Source organism: Schistocerca nitens, chromosome 9 (assembly GCF_023898315.1).
Source record: "Schistocerca nitens isolate TAMUIC-IGC-003100 chromosome 9, iqSchNite1.1, whole genome shotgun sequence".
NCBI lineage: Eukaryota > Metazoa > Arthropoda > Insecta > Orthoptera > Acrididae > Schistocerca > Schistocerca nitens.
The window spans coordinates 161306278-161325361 of NC_064622.1; positions in this window are offsets into that span (position 1 = coordinate 161306278).

The following is a 19084-nucleotide window of genomic DNA, read 5'->3' on the forward strand; positions in this document are numbered from 1 at the left end:
TTAGTTAGGTTTAAGTAGTTCCAAGTTCTAGGGGACTTATGACCTAAGATGTTGAGTCCCATAGTGCTCAGAGCCATTTGAACCATTTTTTTTTTCCTATAAAGTGAACCAAGAAAATCCTCTAGCTTTAGCAAAAATGTTGTGAAATCGGAGTCTGGGGATCTATAAATAACAACAGTTAGAAGTTTAGCTCCGTTAAATTTAACCACACCTGCACAACATTCAAACACCTTTTCAGTGCAGTACTTTGAAACATCAATTGACTCAAATGGGATGCCGTTTTTCACATACATGGCTACTCCCCCACACCGCTAAGAGCTCCTCGAAAAGCTGCCAGCCAACCTGTATCCTGGTAAAGGAAGCCTCTGCATTATCTCCTTATCTCCTTATTTAAGAAGTGTTCAGATATCCCAATAATTTCAGAGTCAACATCTATAAGCAGTTCACTAACTTTATCACTAATACCTTGTATATTTTGATGAAATATACTAATTCCCTCATTACTCGGATATGATTGCGTTAAACTCACGCTGACACAGCTTACTAAAACGCAGTATGATTCCTGTGTACTTAAATAATACTGTCGTAACGATCACATAGCAACACGAGAGTTTTGCACCCAACACGTTGTTGATACAACACAAGACAGCTGATTACTTCCACGGCTTCTCGCTGACGTCACATCTTCGAGTTCTCGCAGTTGTTCGGCCTTTCTGTCAGGGTGATGTTGGTATATATATATATATATATATATATATATATATATATATATATATATATATATATATACTAATTGGGTCGGATCTACTTCACGAAAAACCAATAAACTTTAATTGCTACACTAACATCAAAATACGGTACACTACTACCATTAGTTACGAACTTCGTACTGCTATTGGATATAGTAATTTACATTTCAGTCTCATCTTTCATGGGCGTGTACCTGGAAATGTCATTCCTCCACTGGTCAAAATTTCGTTGTGCTGCAATATCTGCAAAATTCATCTTAAAATACACCCTTTAAAATATTTTCACAAATATATCGCCAAAGATGTACATTCAAAAATACAGTTCCTTAAAATCATTCTGTTAGAATAATACAGCGGGTAGTTGAGATTATGTCTTGAATACATATCTACAGGACCTCACCAAATAACTGGATGAACTCATGCAACTTAAATTCGTTTTGTTCGTTGAATATATTCTGTGGGCATTTCTTGTTTCCAATGAAAATTTCTAATTCTTGAAGACATTTAGTAAATGGCCTTTATCTGCAGTGTGGCTGATTTTCATGCTGTCTTGGATCTCTCGTAAAGTGTAGTTAGTTGTTTACAAATGCTCACCCAATACCGTACGATTGGAATTTAAATTACAGTGTTATTTATCAGCTACTTTAAACGCTCTTACAGCTTGGACACTGTCCGTGCTCTGACAATTTTGACAATATTGTCAATGTAAGCTTCCATATGCTCACACATCGTTGTATTAAATTCAAAAGTTTCTGATGATGCTCTTGTAAAATTATAAAGCGAATCCAGTAAAAATAAATATACTGATTGCGACTTGTAGCTATCATGAAAAATTTAAGATATTAACTGTCTGTAGAATGTCTTAGACAGAGAACTACTGAGAATTGATAATTTATATTGTTCGAAAATTCATTGCTCAGAAACGCTCGCTAATATTAGTGTTTTTCTCTATATACTTCTGGATATGAGAGTACATAAAATTTCTTGCCTTATAGAAGATGATCAGTCATAATTTGTGGTGATGAACAATGTTACACAATTCCTTCACATCTCTATTAATGTAGACAAATATGGCTCATCATGACGGAATATATAAACATTTTTCTTTATGTTTAAGTGGCACAATTACATCTCCACAATTTATGTACTGTAATATTTACATCCACGGCAAAAATAGTACTCTGTTGAGACGACTTACAATTGTGCAAATTATTGCGACACCACTTCCTCCAACTTCGATCACAGTTTCGTCTATATTCTTCAGAATACCTCTGCACGACTTCACTGCCTACAAGACAGTCTCACTCTGTCTCCGGTTGAGTTCTGCCCTTGGCCGCTAAGCGCGTCAGGGTCATTAAGAAAAATGAGCCAAACGAAAAAACGCAGAAGTCCTCCGATTTACGTGGGAGATTACTACAGATATGAAGTTACCATAATATAAATTCCCTGGGAGTCTAACTTGAAACGAAATGCACGTGATCTATTTTGAATTGCATTACAATTAATAATTTAAGTATGGAAGTAATGCAATCAGTTTTTTTAAATTCACCGACAGTACAACAGTGGTACAGTCCTCTTTGACAAGTCAAAATCGAACACCAGAAAATCGACACTCAATTATGTACAATTTGATCAGAAAAAAAATTAAAATTTTTATATTGTTTTTAAATGTTATGTTGTCATGACGTTACAGGGCTAACAGGCCGTCGCTCAGACAAGTATGCTGTTGTCGGCAAACCCCAGCCTTCGCCTTCGGAGCACTGACCACCTTCCAGGACTGTCACAACCGTTGTAGTTTGCTATGGAATAAGACGAAATCTTAACAATGCTGTCTCCATGGCGGAACGTCGGGCAACAACCAGACATCTACCCACTGCATCACTGCAACCACACCGAGGGTGATGAACTACCGGCTACCCTGACCACTACCAAGCCGGCTGCACCTCCAACCATAGAGGTCATCCACCCTGACCTCTACAGCACACAAACTCCAAAATATTTCCACATGTAATGGTCGATAACAAAAACAGAGAGCAATTGCACTGACTAGAAAAAAAATATTTCGAGAGCTAAAAAAGTTCAACCAATAATAAAATAATAGAATACACAACAGATTTTATTTATTTTGGTGGTTATATTTCGTAATTTGCAAACCAAACGAATATAGAGAAGATTTTACAAACGTATAACAAGCTATAAGTCAAAAAGAAACTTTGGCATACAAATGAAAGAACAACTGTACCATCCGTATGGGAGTGAGTAGACTGTTCGTAATAATGACAAAGCCGGAATATACAGTGCAAATATGAGATTGTTACAGTCCCCAAGTGTCGTTACTCTGAGGTTCACAGCGAGAAGTAAAAAAAAAAAAAAAAATAAAACAAAAGAATTTAGAAGATATGCTATATAATGTAGGACCGTACCGATCTAAATGGTTCCAGAATTTTCTGCGAGGGGGTATCAAAAAGTAATTTGAAATAATAATCAGCCTTGGTCGCAAATATTTGTTGAAAAACCACTAGTCAGTGGTAACCGGGTTCGGTCATACCAAGGTCATCATCAGAACGTGTCTCCAGGATGCAAAAAATAATTCTCCTAATAAGGTAACAGGTACTGAAGTTATACACGTCATCCACGTAATAAAATATAGAAACACAATCATAATAAAATAGGAAGGTTTTTGTACCGTTAGGTGGTGAGTAGAGATGACGATAGGAGCACTGGCAAATGTTGTAAGATGCCTCCGAGAACTGCTAAATAGCGTCAAAACTCAAAGCTTTGTAAAGGGGAAGCACCACCCCTCACCTCCTGCGTGATCTCATCGGGAGATAATAGGGCTGAATATAGGAGAATAACATATGTCAATAGTTCAAGTATCAGTTTAAGATACAAATAAAATGTGACACGTAAGATTACATAAATGTAAGTTGGCTGTGGTAGTAATTGTTTTACATTTACAAAGGGGATAAAGATGCATTCATCTTATGGAACTTTATTTCCGTTCCTTAAGAATATGGTCGTTTAGAAAGAGGTCAGGTTAAAGGGGTGGTCTTCTACAGAGGCTTCACTGTATAATTATTAGTCTGTAAATGACGTAAATATTGATGTAATGTTGGAGAGAAGGATAATTCAGTTTAACGTCCTGTCGATATCGAGGTCATTAAAGACAGATCACAAGCACAGTTTGTGTCAAGGATGGGGAAGCAAATAGGCATCTGCTTCCAAAGCAACCATCTCGACAATCGCCTGCAGCGATGTAGGAATATCACGGAAAATCTAAATCCGGATAGTCTATCGCGGGTTTGAACTGTCGTCCTCCCGAATGCGAGTCGAGTGTGTAGCCACTGCGCCACCTCGCTGGGTGATGTTGGTCAGTTCACCGTGCTCTGTCATCAGTAGAAATATCAGCACTTATCCTGTTACACGCTGTATAATTTAACAAACGATACTTAAGATACTATTACGCTGAAGTGCCAAAGAAACCAGTCCACCTGTCTAATATCGTGTAGGACCCCACGAGCACGCAGAAGTGCCTAAACACGACGTGGCATGGACTCTACTAATGTCTGAAGTAGTGCTAGAGGGAATTGACACCACGAATCCTGCATGGCTCTCCATAAATCCGTAACAATACGAGGGGGTGAAGATCTCCTCTGAACAGCACGTTGTAAGGGATCCCACATATGCTCAGTAATGTTAATATCTGGGATGAGTTCCTGAAGCTACTCTGTATCAATTCTGGAAGTGAGGGGTGGCAATATCCTGCTGGGATAGCCCAAGTCCGTCGGAATGCACAATGGACGTAAATGGATGCACGTGATCAGGCAGGATGCTTACGTACGTGTCACCTGTCACAGTCGTATCTAGACGTATCTGGAGTCCCACAGCACTCCAGCTGCACATGTTCCACACAATTACAGAGCCTCCACCAAATTGAATAGTCCCCTACTGACATGCAGGGTCCATGGATTCATGAGGATGTCTCGATATCCGTACACGTCCATCTGCTCGTTACAATTTGAAACAGACTCGTCCGACCAGGCACATGTCTCCAGTTATAGACGGTTCCATGTCGGTGCTGACGGGCCCAGGCGAGGCGTAAAGCTTTGTGTTGTGCAGTCATCAAGGGTACACGAGTGGGCCTTCTGCTCTGAAAGCTCATATCTATGATGTTACGTTGAATGATTCGCGCACTGACACATTTTGATGGCTCAGCATTGAATCTGCAGCAGTTTGCTGAAGGGTTGCACTTCTGTCACGTTGAACGATTCTCTTCGGCTTTCGTTGGTCCCGTTCTTGCAGGATCTCTTTCCGGCCGCAACGATGTCGGAGAATTGATGTTTTGCCGGATTCCTGATATTCACGGTACACTCGTGAAATGGTCATACGGGAAAATCCCCACTTCATCGCTACGTCGGAGATGCTGTTGAAATGTTGCTTTTTGAGTAGTAAATAATTCCTCAAAACGTTTAATTAAGGCTAAAATCAATTAAGAATAATTACGTTAATTCTATTATAAAAGCATTGTTTGAGTTAAAAACTTACTTCCCCCTTCCATTAATGTCACCTCTCAGTTTATTATGCTGCATTGTAGAACTTTTACAGGCTGCAGCGAAGGAGAGTTGCCGACGAATTGTTTTTTGGCCACAGCCGAACACTACTAGTGTTCAATCGGGATTTACTTTATCAAATGCCGGCCACTGTGGGCTAGCGGTTCTAGGCGCTTCAGTCCGGAACCGCGCTGCTGCTGCGGTCGCAGTTTCGAATCCTGCCTCGGGCACGGATGTGTGTGATGTCCTTAGGTTAGTTAGGTTTAAGTAGTTCTAAGTCTAGGGGACTGATGACCTCAGATGTTAAGTCCCATAGTGCTTAGGGCCATTTGAACCATCTGAATTTACTTTATCAAACTTTTATTTCAGCGTCCTTGAGATATTTTTACAGATCTTTTCTATCAGTATCCGGGCAAGGTAATTACGCAAACTGCGTAATTTTGAGATCGGTCACTGGCCTCTAAACAATGCCGTCGGTCAACGTTCTCGTCGGTCTGATGGAAATCTGATGCTGGATGGTGGAATGAAAATTCATTACTAAGCAATTAAAAATATTCTACGCACCATTTTACCATTTCAGAAGCTTTGCCACCAGCAGAAGCGATAAATAAGAAATATAACACTATTTTATTTTTTTATATATCAGTAATATTATACTGTGTCCCGACTATAACAGTCGCTCAAACTCACTTAAATTGTGATAACCTGCCAGTGTAGCAGCAGGAACCGATCTAACAACACATTGCTGTCTTATACAGGCGTTGCCGATCGCAGCGCCGTATTCTGCCTGTTTACGTGTCTCTGTATCTGAATACGCCTAAAATGGCTCTGAACACTACGGGACTTAACATCTGAGGTCATCAGTCCCCTAGAACTTACAACTACTTAAACCTAACTAACCTAAGGACATCACACACATCCATGTCCGAGGCAGGATTCGAACCTGCGACCGTAGCAGTCGCGCGTTTCCAGACTGTGGCGCCTAGAACCCCACGGCCACCTCGGCCGGCCTATCTGAATACGCATGCCTGTACTAGTTTCTTTGGCGCTTCAGTGTATATACCACTTTATAATCTCTATCAGAGGACTATACTGAATCTCTTTTATTCCCCTGGTTCCGTTACATGAAACTGAGGAAAACCTCAAGTTCGGGATAACGCATTGTCCTAAACGAGGCTAAGATTACTGTGCTTACTTTAGAATGACTTTTTTCACTCATGTTAAGCGTAGTTCTTGTAAAATTATATGGCGCTTTTTTCCCTCTTTTTTATTTTTAGAGCTGAAAAGGACCGTTTTATACAGCTGAAACCATTTATACAAAAATATCTGTGTCATTGTGTTGATAAAATATTAGCAAACGCCCTAGTTACAACATGATAATTCTGGTGGTACGAGCATACATTTGCTTTAGAGTAAGTGAGAATGTAGCCTTATGAATGTATCCAGTAATTTGTAACCGCCTGCCGGGTCCTAAAAATGTTACTGAACTTCCGAATCGCCGCGTATCTTGGCAGTGCTGTGCCATACCAATACCTTTTATTGATGCCAGTGCGTAACAGAGGCGGTGGGTACAAGTTGGGCTGTCAACAGGACGTGCAATAAGAGCGCGGGGCGCTTCTGATTACCGAGGTGTCTCCACCCCTGGCACCACTGCAGTGATATATACTGGCCTGCCACAGCAGTCACCCAGCCTCAATGAAGGCCTAATGGCAGCAGGCGTGCCACACAATGGGAGCCGGCGCGTGGCGAAAGCCCCAACCTGGTTCTGGGCAGCGGCAGTGGCGGGAGGCGACCCAGCTAATGCACTCTCTGCCACGCGCCTCATCGGGCCATTGTTCGTCTGGATGCGGGCGCCTTAGTTTAGGGATAGACGCCACTGTCACCATCACTGCGGACCTTAGGCGGTTATAGCCCGTAAGCCTAACACTGGTATTGCTCCATTGGCACGCCGCTGTTCAAGAGATATCTTTTCTTTAAGAAAAAGGTGTTTTTCAGTCAAGCTCAATTTTTAGTATCCCGTTGAATTTGTCCACAATGAAGAAATCCACAGCAACAACACGCAAGAGCCGTTCAATAAGTAATGCAACATAATTTCTTTTATTTACCAATTTTGGTTGAAAAAAAGGAAAAATTTATTGGGAATATCATCAGCCTCGAGCCGTAGTAAAGTTAGCTTTGAAAAGTGCGCCGCAGCGCGTAGCGTGAAGCAGTCGCCCTCCGTTTTCTGGCGGTGGCGCCGTTGTCGCAATTGAAGGCTTCGGTGTCTCCCTCTAGTGGGAAAGGGGAAAAGTGGGCTGTTCGCGTGGGTTTAAGAAGTGGCTGTATGGGCTCTCGTGGAGAGCTGGCAGTCGGGGCATCAAGAAGCGACTTATCTGCCGCTGCTAGAGGGACAGCACGCAGACCGCGGCATCAGCATAAGCGACGCTAGCAGCAGCTCCGTGGTATGGGGCGTTAACTGCTCGTCGCGAAAGGAATCTTCCTGAGCATGGCGCCGCAAGGGGCCTAATTTGCAGTTCGGCCGTATGCTGTCGACCGGCGAGGAGGTTCTGAAAATCGGTGCGCCTTCCTGCGTCCGTTGAAACGGCTGGCAGCGGGCGGCTCGGCAGAGCATTTGGAGGTGCTGCGTTGGTTCAGTCCTGGGAGTCGTAACGCACCAGAAGTTGAGTATTGATTGTTAACAGATTTTATGAAGTTTAATTGAATTCAATTTACTTATTATTGTTAATTATACCAGCCGTATATTTTGGGGGTTTCCCGTCATTCATTCTCGTCTGTCCACCCGCGGGAAGGTGGTAATATTAGAAAGGGTGGTCCGTTTGTCCCCTTTTGAGGACGAAAGGGGAGGAGTCAGAGTAAATCTGTGGTTCGGATTGCTTCTTTCCCCTCCCAGGTTACCTACGGGTTTATTCGACTGTTAGCCTCTGCCATGTCTGTGAAAGTCTAAGGCACCAATGGCTGTACTGTTTAAAATGCAAGGCACTAAGACCTGATCCATTCTCTCGCCTGCCGTAACTAGTATTACTAGACTCACGTGTAAAAGGCACCCCAGGAAAGAAGAAATATTCCTTTTGCCTCGTTGTAAGAACTAGTCAATTGCATAACGAATTCCTGCTCATCTGGAAGCTGTAACTTACGTAAATTTTGTGTTTATATATATTTGGCTATAATCAAGCAAGGTTGTTAATGTACGCCGTAGTGGATTTTTTTTTTAATATTGTTTCTAGTCAAAAAAAATTGTTGTGTGTTTTTCCAGTTCAATACCTTTTAGGGCTTTTACTCAGCGTGCTTATGTGTTTTATACACGTAGTTGGTTATTAGTGTGTTTTCTTGCCATGCAAAAGTTTGCCATTTCATTACGGGTAGAAATTGTTGCCTTGAAAGAGAATGTTGTAAAAGTTCTCAAGTCCTACCTTGCCAGAGTGTGTGTTTGGCGTAAGTTAAGAAATTTGTAAATTTGTAAATTTTGTTCTGTTATATATTTTGGAAATGTTAATGTTATTAACTGTGGGTGTCCCCCCCCCCGTGCATGACTCATGCGTTTTGGTTTTTCTATTTTGAGAACTTTTGTAAACAGGATTGTCTTTATATGTTGCAGACAAGTTAGATTCTGCGCCATTTAATGAGCCTGAGTGAAGCTGTTGTGGGCGGCCGTAGCTACGGCCGTTGTAATCAGATGGGAAATTTGTCTGCCCAAAAGTAAAGTCATATATTCGAATTATATTCATTTATTAACGGAGTGAAATTCACTTGTAATTTAGCTGAGCTTGAAATATGATACAGCGTCACGTTGTATACGTTAAATTGCTTGCCTGTACTTGCCTTTTACGGCGAGAAATTTTTTGTAATAATTTAAAAGTCCTTTCCTATCGTAAATTGTGACTTATTCGATAATAATTGTTTTTTTTAAATATCGTAACGTCTTCCATTAAATTTAAATAAAGAGTGTTACTGAAAATTGTGTGTAATTACACCAGTTATTTCTTGGCACCTACTTCCACTTTACATTTTGTGTATTAATTGTGATTAACAACCTTTGGTGAACCAGTAGTAATTTTACGGTTCAAGCCCCTACAGATTCATTAAGTTCCACTGGGTGATGGAGCTATACGTAGCCTTTAAATTGAAGCCCGTAACAGAGGTGCGTAACAAGCAGGGAGCTGTCATTGAGAGCATCGAAGATATCCATAGGCACTTGTAGAATGTCTGTGGAGAACTGGCCGTGAACAAAAGCCCAGTGAGTCGTTGCGCGAGGCGTCTGTAATCATTACAACAAGGTGCGCAAACCTTTCACATCTCTTGCGTACCGGCTGCGCGCACACAGCTGTGACTCCTGCATTGTTGGAACATGTGGTCACTCTCATTGGAGGTGAACGACGGATCACAATCAGACACCTTGCTGCACAACTGGACGTCTCTGTTGGGCGAGGCGTCTGTCATCATCGCAACAAGGTGCGCAAACCTGTCCGATCTCCCGCGTACCGGCTGCGTGCACACAGCTTTGACTCCTGCATTGTTGGAACATGTGGTCACTCTCATTCGAGGTGATCGACGGATCACAATCAGACACCTTGCTGCACAACTGGACGTCTCTGTTGGGCGAGGCGTCTGTCATCATCGCAACAAGGTGCGCAAACCTGTCCGATCTCCCGCGTACCGGCTGCGCGCACACAGCTGTGACTCCTGCATTGTTGGAACATGTGGTCACTCTCATTCGAGGTGATCGACGGATCACAATCAGACACCTTGCTGCACAACTGGACGTCTCTGTTGGGCGAGGCGTCTGTCATCATCGCAACAAGGTGCGCAAACCTGTCCGATCTCCCGCGTACCGGCTGCGCGCACACAACTGTGACTCCTGCATTGTTGGAACATGTGGTCACTCTCATTCGAGGTGATCGACGGATCACAATCAGACACCTTGCTGCACAACTGGACGTCTCTGTTGGGCGAGGCGTCTGTCATCATCGCAACAAGGTGCGCAAACCTGTCCGATCTCCCGCGTACCGGCTGCGCGCACACAGCTGAGACTCCTGCATTGTTGGAACATGTGGTCACTCTCATTCGAGGTGATCGACGGATCACAATCAGACACCTTGCTGCACAACTGGACGTCTCTGTTGGGCGAGGCGTCTGTCATCATCGCAACAAGGTGCGCAAACCTGTCCGATCTCCCGCGTACCGGCTGCGCGCACATAGCTCTGACTCCTGCATTGTTGGAACATGTGGTCACTCTCATTCGAGGTGATCGACGGATCACAATCAGACACCTTGCTGCACAACTGGACGTCTCTGTTGGGCGAGGCGTCTGTCATCATCGCAACAAGGTGCGCAAACCTGTCCGATCTCCCGCGTACCGGCTGCGCGCACACGGCTGTGACTCCTGCATTGTTGGAACATGTGGTCACTCTCATTCGAGGTGATCGGCGGATCACAATCAGACACCTTGCTGCACAACTGGACGTCTCTGTTGGGCGAGGCGTCTGTCATCATCGCAACAAGGTGCGCAAACCTGTCCGATCTCCCGCGTACCGGCTGCGCGCACATAGCTCTGACTCCTGCATTGTTGGAACATGTGGTCACTCTCATTCGAGGTGATCGACGGATCACAATCAGACACCTTGCTGCACAACTGGACGTCTCTGTTGGGCGAGGCGTCTGTCATCATCGCAACAAGGTGCGCAAACCTGTCCGATCTCCCGCGTACCGGCTGCGCGCACACGGCTGTGACTCCTGCAATGTTGGAACATGTGGTCACTCTCATTCGAGGTGATCGACGGATCACAATCAGAGACCTTGCTGCACAACTGGACGTCTCTGTTGGGCGAGGCGTCTGTCATCATCGCAACAAGATGCGCAAACCTGTCCGATCTCCCGCGTACCGGCTGCGCGCACACAGCTGTGACTCCTGCATTGTTGGAACATGTGGTCACTCTCATTCGAGGTGATCGACGGATCACAATCAGACACCTTGCTGCACAACTGGACGTCTCTGTTGGGCGAGGCGTCTGTCATCATCGCAACAAGGTGCGCAAACCTGTCCGATCTCCCGCGTACCGGCTGCGCGCACACAGCTGTGACTCCTGCATTGTTGGAACATGTGGTCACTCTCATTCGAGGTGATCGACGGATCACAATCAGACACCTTGCTGCACAACTGGACGTCTCTGTTGGGCGAGGCGTCTGTCATCATCGCAACAAGGTGCGCAAACCTGTCCGATCTCCCGCGTACCGGCTGCGCGCACATAGCTCTGACTCCTGCATTGTTGGAACATGTGGTCACTCTCATTCAAGGTGATCGACGGATCACAATCAGAGACCTTGCTGCACAACTGGACGTCTCTGTTGGGCGAGGCGTCTGTCATCATCGCAACAAGGTGCGCAAACCTGTCCGATCTCCCGCGTACCGGCTGCGCGCACACAGCTTTGACTCCTGCATTGTTGGAACATGTGGTGACTCTCATTCGAGGTGATCGACGGATCACAATCAGAGACCTTGCTGCACAACTGGACGTCTCTGTTGGGCGAGGCGTCTGTCATCATCGCAACAAGATGCGCAAACGTGTCCGATCTCCCGCGTACCGGCTGCGCGCACACAGCTGTGACTCCTGCATTGTTAGAACATGTGGTCACTCTCATTCGAGGTGATCGACGGATCACAATCAGAGACCTTGCTGCACAACTGGACGTCTCTGTTGGGCGAGGCGTCTGTCATCATCGCAACAAGGTGCGCAAACCTGTCCGATCTCCCGCATACTGGCTGCGCGCACACAGCTGTGACTCCTGCATTGTTGGAACATGTGGTCACTCTCATTCGAGGTGATCGACGGATCACAATCAGAGACCTTGCTGCACAACTGGACGTCTCTGTTGGGCGAGGCGTCTGTCATCATCGCAACAAGGTGCGCAAACCTGTCCGATCTCCCGCGTACCGGCTGCGTGCACACAGCTGTGACTCCTGCATTGTTGGAACATGTGGTCACTCTCATTCGAGGTGATCGACGGATCACAATCAGAGACCTTGCTGCACAACTGGACGTCTCTGTTGGGCGAGGCGTCTGTCATCATCGCAACAAGGTGCGCAAACCTGTCCGATCTCCCGCGCTTCGGCTGCGCGCACACAGCTGTGACTCCTGCATTGTTGGAACATGTGGTCACTCTCATTCGAGGTGATGGACGGATCACAATCAGACACCTTGCTGCACAACTGGACGTCTCTGTTGGGCGAGGCGTCTGTCATCATCGCAACAAGGTGCGCAAACCTGTCCGATCTCCCGCGTACCGGCTGCGCGCACACAGCTGTGACTCCTGCATTGTTGGAACATGTGGTCACTCTCATTGGAGGTGATCGACGGATCACAATCAGAGACCTTGCTGCACAACTGGACGTCTCTGTTGGGCGAGGCGTCTGTCATCATCGCAACAAGGTGCGCAAACCTGTTCGATCTCCCGTGTACCGGCTGGGCGCACACAGCTGTGACTCCTGCATTGTTGGAACATGTGGTCACTCTCATTCGAGGTGATCGACGGATCACAATCAGAGACCTTGCTGCACAACTGGACGTCTCCGTTGGGCGAGGCGTCTGTCATCATCGCAACAAGATGCGCAAACCTGTCCGATCTCCCGCGTACCAGCTGCGCGCACACAGCTGTGACTCCTGCATTGTTAGAACGTGTGGTCACTCTCATTCGAGGTGATCGACGGATCACAATCAGAGACCTTGCTGCACAACTGGACGTCTCTGTTGGGCGAGGCGTCTGTCATCATCGCAACAAGGTGCGCAAACCTGTCCGATCTCCCGCATACTGGCTGCGCGCACACAGCTGTGACTCCTGCATTGTTGGAACATGTGGTCACTCTCATTCGAGGTGATCGACGGATCACAATCAGAGACCTTGCTGCACAACTGGACGTCTCTGTTGGGCGAGGCGTCTGTCATCGTCGCAACAAGGTGCGCAAACCTGTCCGATCTCCCGCGTACCGGCTGCGTGCACACAGCTGTGACTCCTGCATTGTTGGAACATGTGGTCACTCTCATTCGAGGTGATCGACGCATCACAATCAGAGACCTTGCTGCACAACTGGACGTCTCTGTTGGGCGAGGCGTCTGTCATCATCGCAACAAGGTGCGCAAACCTATCCGATCTCCCGCGTACCGGCTGCGCGCACACAGCTGTGACTCCTGCATTGCTGGAACATGTGGTCACTCTCATTCGAGGTGATCGACGGATCACAATCAGAGACCTTGCTGCACAACTGGACGTCTCTGTTGGGCGAGGCGTCTGTCATCATCGCAACAAGATGCGCAAACCTGTCCAATCTCCCGCGTACCGGTTGCCGCACACAGCTGTGACTCCTGCATTGTTGGAACATGTGGTCACTCTCATTCGAGGTGATCGACGGATCGCAATCAGAGACCTTGCTGCATAACTGGACGTCTCTGTTGTGCGAGGCGTCTGTCATCATCGCAACAAGGTGCGCAAACCTGTCCGATCTCCCGCGTACCGGCTGCGTGCACACAGCTTTGACTCCTGCATTGTTGGAACATGTGATCACTCTCATTGGAGGTGATCGACGGATCACAATCAGAGACCTTGCTGCACAACTGGACGTCTCTGTTGGGCGAGGCGTCTGTCATCATCGCAACAAGGTGCGCAAACCTGTCCGATCTCCCGCGTACCGGCTGCGCGCACACAGCTGTGACTCCTGCATTGTCGGAACATGTGGTCACTCTCATTCGAGGTGATCGACGGATCACAATCAGACACCTTGCTGCACAACTGGACGTCTCTGTTGGGCGAGGCGTCTGTCATCATCGCAACAAGGTGCGCAAACCTGTCCGATCTCCCGCGTACCGGCAGCGCGCACACAGCTGTGACTCCTGCATTGTTGGAACATGTGGTCACTCTCATTCGAGGTGATCGACGGATCACAATCAGACACCTTGCTGCACAACTGGACGTCTCTGTTGGGCGAGGCGTCTGTCATCATCGCAACAAGGTGCGCAAACCTGTCCGATCTCCCGCGCTCCGGCTGCGCGCACACAGCTGTGACTCCTGCATTGTTGGAACATGTGGTCACTCTCATTCGAGGTGATCGACGGATCACAATCAGAGACCTTGCTGCACAACTGGACGTCTCTGTTTGGCGAGGCGTCTGTCATCATCGCAACAAGGTGCGCAAACCTGTCCGATCTCCCGCGTACCGGCTGCGCGCACACAACTGTGACTCCTGCATTGTTGGAACATGTGGTCACTCTCATTCAAGGTGATCGACGGATCACAATCAGAGACCTTGCTGCACAACTGGACGTCTCTGTTGGGCGAGGCGTCTGTCATCATCGCAACAAGGTGCGCAAACCTGTCCGATCTCCCGCGTACCGGCTGCGCGCACACAGCTTTGACTCCTGCATTGTTGGAACATGTGGTCACTCTCATTCGAGGTGATCGACGGATCACAATCAGAGATCTTGCTGCACAACTGGACGTCTCTGTTGGGCGAGGCGTCTGTCATCATCGCAACAAGGTGCGCAAACCTGTCCGATCTCCCGCGTACCGGCTGCGTGCACAGAGCTGTGACTCCTGCATTGTTGGAACATGTGGTCACTCTCATTCGAGGTGATCGACGGATCACAATCAGAGACCTTGCTGCGCAACTGGACGTCTCTGTTGGACGAGGCGTCTGTCATCATCGCAACAAGGTGCGCAAACCTGTCCGATCGCCCGCGTACCGGCTGCGCGCACACAGCTGTGACTCCTGCATTGTTGGAACATGTGGTCACTCTCATTGGAGGTAATCGACGGATCACAATCAGAGACCTTGCTGCACAACTGGACGTCTCTGTTGTTTCTGCCAAAAGCCTCGCCCACCAGTTGGGGTACTCAAAGGTGTGAGCCCGCTGGGTTCCTCGCCACCTAACAGAAGTTCGTAAAGACCAACGGAGGACCGTCTGTGTCGAGTTGCTTGTGAGTTACGAGGCTGAACGAGACAATTTTTTGTCGAACATCGTCACAGGCGATGAATCATGGGTTCACGACTTCGAACCGGAAACGATACGGCATTCCACGAAGAGGCGCCACGCCGCCTCTTGTCCGTAGCTCGTGGTCTAGTGGCTGCCTCTGGATCACGGGGTCCCGGGCTCGATTCCCGGCCTTGTTAACGATTTTCTGTGCCCGGGGACTGGGTGTTTGTGTTGTCCTCATCATTCCATCATCATCCTCATCATTCGTGACAGTGGCTAGATTGGATTTTGAAACAACTGGGCTGTATAAAAATTGGGACTTTGTAAGCGCGCTGATGACCGCGCAGTTGAGGGCCCCACAAATCAAATACAACCTCTCCTCATAAGAAAAAATTCAAAGCCGCACCTTCAGCAGCTGAAGTCATTGTGACGATTTTCTGGCACCCCGACCGGGCTATTCCGTTTGATGTTCTCCCTCATGTTACTGCGGTCAAGTCTGAAGTGTACTGTGCTATCGTCTGAAAACTGTTCGTCACCACAAAAATGTAAATGAACTTCTCCTTCTCCACGACAACTCAATGCCTGACACAAGTCTGCGCAACCGAGACTAGATCACAAAACTTCATTGGACTGTTGTTCGTCGCCCACACTACAGCCCGGATCTCGTACCTTCCAACTTCCATCTGTTTGGTTCTATGAGGGATTCACACCGCGGGAAGCAGTACGTGGGTGACGGAGAGGTTATTGACGCAGCAAGACGCGGCTCGGACGTCGACCAGTACAGGGTTACCACGCGGGCATAGAGGCACAGAGGACCTCCCAGTAAAGTGGTGTAAGGTCGTCTCATTAAACGGAGATTCTGTTGTAAAATAGGGTTTTGCAGCCAGAACAGTCGGGAGTTATATTTGATTTGGAATCCTGAAAAAAAAACTGCCTACTTTCAGAAAAAAGTATGTCGCATTACTTACTGAACGCCCCTCGTACCTTAGCAGCCAGAACTTGAGCACATTCTAGTAAAGATGACGAGATAGGGAGATTCAAAGGCTGCGCACAAATTGAAGCAGCTGATATAGGAGTCGAAATACATCTTTCGAGCAGAAACTTGTGGTACTGGCAGAATTGAAGCTGTGAGGCCGAGTCGTGAGTCGTGCTTGGGTAGCTCAGTAAGAGCACTTGCCCGCGAAAGGTAAAGGTCCCGAGTTCGAGTCTCAATCCAGCACACAGTTTTAATCTACCAGAAAGTTTCAGGAAATTATGGTACTGGGAGTAACCGTGAAGCAAAGCTTTCGAATGTCAGAAATAATATGGACAGTCAATCCTAACGCGCCTTAAGTCAGCAAAGATAATACACTGTTTACTTGACAATGTTGTAAATTAGATAAAGTGTTCAAAATGTTGTCCACCACATTCAGTGCAGACATAAAATCTTTGTAGCAAACTCTGGCCCAATCTACCGTGTACCCCAGCCCCTCCACAGAAGCCTCATCACATTCCATGCTGCAGCGATGTTGGCGAGAAGAGTTTCGTCCTCGGGAATTGGTAACGTACACGAGGCTTTTGATGTGCCACAAAAAAAAAAGAGGCCTCAGTTCGGGGGAGCGATGTGACCGTCCAATTGAACTTCCTCTTCCGATCTAACGCCTGGGATATAAGAGTTGGGCAATAATATGGGAACACCGTATGAAATGTCTGCTTGGACATAAATACCGATGCTAGCCAAGCTTACAGGTTGCGCTGTTGTATGTGACAATGAACAACACCAGAGCAGTGACCTCGAGTGCAAGTGTCTGTCGTGACCAGAAGAGTGCTCTCTGTAGTTGTGACAGCACTATGTCGGGGGTAAGTGAATTCGAACGTGGGAAAATTGTCGATGCTCGTATGGTGAGCGCTTCCGTAACAAAGGTTGCTGTAATGTTTGGTGTTTCAAGAGGAACCATATCTAAGCTTTAAACCGCATACAGCCGGTGGAGAACTCGAAAGAACGGCTCCCTCAAGGAAGTGTACTGTCACCTATTTTATTTAATGTGTACACCAACGATCAACCACAGCCTGAAGGATGCAAAAGCTTCATATATGCTGAAGACCTTGCTCTTGCTGCCCAGGGCAATCGGTTTGAAGATGTAGAGATAATGCTTACACACGGAATACAACAGCTTGGTACTTACTATGAAAAGAATCAACTCGCACCCAATCCTAAGAAAACGCAAGTGTGTTAATTCCATCTGAAATATAAACAAGCTGACAGTGTAGTGGACTGACAAGGCAGCCAGTCCACAGAGACGGGTAGCCGAAAGGGCACACGTACACACACGCCGACTGGCGCGAAGTCTGGAACAGGATACGTGATGAATGTGATAAAGAAAAGAACGTAGCTACTAGAACACTTAACTTTTATATCGTCCTTTGGTATACAGCATTCTTGATGATACAAGTGAGACTCTTTAGATTCATGAAGTAACTAATGGCGCCTTGCTAGGTCGTAGCCATGGACTTAGCTGAAGGCTATTCTAACTGTCTCTCGGCAAATGAGAGAAAGGCTTCGTCAGTGTAGTCGCTAGCAAAGTCGTCGTACAACTGGGGCGAGTGCTAGTAAGTCTCTCGAGACCTGCCGTGTGGTGGCGCTCGATCTGCGATCCTGACAGTGGCGACACGCGGGTCCGACATGTACTAATGGACCGCGGCAGATTTAAAGCTACCACCTAGCAAGTGTGGTGTCTGGCGGTGACACCACAGACAGGAAACTTGAAATATTCTGGAATGGAGTTGCACTAGAATATTGTTCCCACCCCAGATATTTGGGTGTCACTCTCGAGCGTACAGTAACCTACAAGGAACATTGAAGCTGAAGCAGAAAGTATCCTCCACGAACTGCCTTCTTCGGAAACTGGTGGGATCGAACAGGGGTACACATCCACAAACATTTAGAACAACAGCTCTTGCTTTATGCTATTCCGGAGGAGAGTATGCTAGCCCAGTGTGGTACAGTTCAGTACACGCAAAGCAGGTTGATGTAACCTTAAATGACAGCTGTAGGATTGTTACAGGCTGCATAAGACCAAACCCCATGGACAAAGTTCAATGTCTCGCTGGGATTGCTCCACGTGACATCAGAAGAGAGGTCGCCGCTAACATCGAGAGGCATAAATCAAATGCAGTGTCCTCACATCAACTCTTTGGACATCAACCTGCCAAGCCAAGACTGAAGTCCAGGAAGAGTTTCCTAACAACTTCACAGCCCTTAGAAGGATCAGCTGCAGCTACCCGACTCACCAAGTGGAAAAAAAAGATGTCAACACCTGACAAACTGGATGACACCACAAGAATCCTTGCCGCCTGGACACATGGAGAAGTGGGTCATCTGGAAGTCCTTGTACAGACTACAGACCGAAGTCGGAAGATCGAGGGACAATCTCCGTAAATGGAACTTCCAACTGCCAAATGCCAACACAACACTATGTGAATGCGGTGATTTGCAGACAACCCGGCATCTCTTCAGATGTAACTTATGCCCAACCAGCTGTAGCATGAAGGACTTAACGTCTGCAGCACCCAATGCTATCAAAGTTACCCAATTCTGGGTGAATACTGTATAGTTTTCTTTGTATGTATTGCATATGTGTCCATTTTAGTGTACCTCTGACACGAATAAAAAAGAAAGACCGCATACAGGAAAAGCGTAGAAACATCAACCACCAAGTCAGAAACTGTGCGAAAGTGTGTATTATTTGTTTATTTATCGTACGGCTTTCTGAAACACTGAAAAAGACATATAGAGTGTAGACTATAATAATGTATACACAATAAAAATTTTATAAACAGACTTTTA